Raw genomic sequence first — 3,284 nt, 5'->3', positions numbered from 1 at the left:
ATAGGATATACCTTATGATTTTAATCCAGCACCCAAATAAACAATGCACATAATCCAATATATACAATTATTTACTCCTACACTAATAAGTTGTTAGTAAGTATAAAACTGCACACAAATACACCCCTGCTTAATAATCAATTATTAATAACAACACTAGCTAACCAGCTTATTACACTTAGTTTAATCATCAATTATTTTTAACTACACAATACAACCAGATTTTTAAACTTCAAAAAAACCACTTACTAACTACACAATACAACCAAATTTATACACTTCAAAAATCCATACTTAAGTATGGTTTTTTTTAAAAAAAACCATACTTAAGTATGACATCCTGCCAATACAGAATAATCAACCATTCTCCTTAAAAAACATGCATGTCCTTGTAGAATCAAACCTACATTATCTATATTACTAACAAAACAACACAACACAATTTGATGAATCAAGCTTTGTAAAAAAAACCATTTACGTATTGTCGAGTATAGAAATTTTATATTACTATAGCTCACAACATGACTAAAAAAAAAGAAAGAAAGAAAAAACTTTTTAGGCAATTACGCATCTTCATTATGAAATGCAGATAATAAAATCCACATTGCAGGTGCTATAGATAGCTTATATTAAACTTTGATTGAAAGAAAAAACAAAAATTAGCCTACATACCTCGAATTCATGTGTCTTGTTAGGACATCGATTAGGATTATAAAACCCCTAATTACGCTTCAGAAGAACACAACCCCTATGCTTGATTCTTACACACTTGCAAACACAATTAATGTAGTTAAAGTAGTCAATTTCTTCTATCAATTGCAATTTTGTGAGTAGATTTACGTTATTTCTATGGAAAATGGTTTGGGAGTGAAAATAAGGTTTACAGACATTACACCTTTTAGTCCTACACATTTAGACTATTTTGCCTTTTTTAACTTCAAACATGAGATTACATTATTAAGATAATTACAAAAATGTCATCTCTTAATTTAAACCATTGATGTGTGTAACCAATGGATAAGATTCACTTCTCGCACTTCTCAATATAATATCACTTCTCGTATTATCCATCCTATATATATATATATATATATATATATATATATATATATATATATATATATATATATGATATTCTCGATGATTCACGGTTATCGATTGTTCATTTTCTATACGCCTTTGTTCAACTATCAAAACACCGGGATTCAAAGTTTCTATTTAAACGATCCTCAAATTAAACGAGTATAATACGAAAACTATCCAAGTATAAAAACTTTTGTTTCATTTTAATGCATCTGAAAGTTCAGGGTTTAAATTGTAATTATACTTTAAATTCTAACTTAAAACAATATGAAACTTGAGGGGCTAAAGTGTAAAGTTTTCAAAATAATATGTTAAAATAAAATTCAGCCCAAACCAGTCCCCTTCCCCGTTCCTTTTTTACGCTTTTCCGACTGGCAATTAATTCCGGCGAACCAAAGAAATTCCGGTGATCCCCATGAGCCTTAATTCTCGCGTTTTTGACCAAACTAAATATTGTAACGGATTTATACTTCAATATGACGCGTTAAGCATCAATCATAACGGGTTATAACGTACTAATTCACGCATATTAATCCCGTAACTATCGCGAACCGGCCGGCCTTTTTGTCAAAATCAATAACGAACCTTTAATCTTTTAACGCTTCAATTGGTAGTATAAATAGGACGTAAACCTCAAACAAAACTCGTACCAACCTTCAATTTCATCTTATATGCACTCTACATCTCTTAATTATTCCGTCAAAAATTAGTTTCCGGCGAGTCACCGTTCTTCAAACAAGATCAATCCCGGGTGCTATTTTTATGATTTTGAATTGCCATAGGCTGTAGAACGAAACCCCCAACGTTAATTGAACGAACATGGAACAAATTTGTTTAGTAGGTTCCTAGGGTTTTCAATGGAGAAGATGAACTTGGGTAATAATATAAATAAATATGTTTCTGTTCCTTTAACAAACAAGTAATCTGGTCTAGTCGTTAGTTTATGTTAGTGTGTCCATAACGACCCGGGTCAGTGTATTTTTTTTGATATATTTTCTTTAAAGCCTTTAAATTAATTCTTATAAAGTAAATACATATATTTACAAATTATTATAAATTAAATAAAATCATTTTAAATAAAATAAAATCAATTATAAAAAAATTATATTTATCGTTTTCACCTAAAAACTAATCTTTCAAACCCACCAAGTTTGTTTAAACTTTTATATATTTAGTATCGTTCGTTAAACTTTATAATTCGTTAACGCCTCCGTTTTCAAAATAAAATATTAATATTAATCTTGTAATTAAGATAATATTAAAATATTAATAAATCATTAACCCGCCAATATTATTTTATAGTTCATTTTTTGTTAACTTTATAACTTTAATTCGCTAACATGTTTCATTATTCAAATAATACAATCGTTAAAATCTACGTTAAGCTTAAACAAAAAAATAATATTAAAATAATTTATGCCTTAAAATCGTAAAAGTTATAATTAAATAATAACATATCCCTTTAACCAAAATAATTAACTTTATTAATCCCGTTAGTTAGCCTTGAAATTTTCATATTTACTTTTATAGTTCGAGAATTTCAATTGTTTCGGTTCCTTTGACGCATTTTGGTTTTATCTTTATTACCGCTCCGATTTCAAAGGTGAGTTTTTCATAACCCTTTTTTTACTTTTACACATTTTTGGGGTGTAGCACGTCCAAACTTGGTTTTCTTGTGTCAAACTAAAATTTACATGCGTGTCTTGTATGTATTTGTTTTGTATCATATTGCTTGTAAACTATGTGATTATGTGCTAGTTATTTATTGTTTTTTGTTGGTGGAGACTCATACTCATAGTGGGAGGGTCCGACTGGACGTACCTGCGTCGTCCATTTGTTAATGACGGTATCATACACATACTCATAGCGGGAGGGTCTGACGAGACGTACCTGCGACGTCCATTTGTTAATGGCGGTATCATTATCATATTCTATACTCCAAGTAGCTCGGCGAACGGGGGTTCCATAGTAGATTTGACTTATGTAAAGCGAAAAGGAATATCATGTATTTACTTTTGTTTTGCTATATGATTGAGACTATACATCTTGACTTGTGAATTTTACACTTTTCGTATTATACATATGCAAAACTTTATGAATTCTCACCAACATTATTGTTGACAAATTATATTATTTTAAACGTGCTGCAGGCTGAAGTCTAAGGATTGCAGACTAGATTAGTTGGACCATTAGGGTATTAG

Source organism: Bidens hawaiensis, unplaced genomic scaffold, assembly GCF_021521415.1.
Source record: "Bidens hawaiensis isolate Kalapana, Puna unplaced genomic scaffold, B.hawaiensis_p1.1 tig00032069_1, whole genome shotgun sequence".
In the NCBI taxonomy this organism is placed as follows: domain Eukaryota; kingdom Viridiplantae; phylum Streptophyta; class Magnoliopsida; order Asterales; family Asteraceae; genus Bidens; species Bidens hawaiensis.
The sequence above is the reverse complement of the archived record's forward strand: the minus strand, read 5'-3'. Positions refer to the sequence as shown.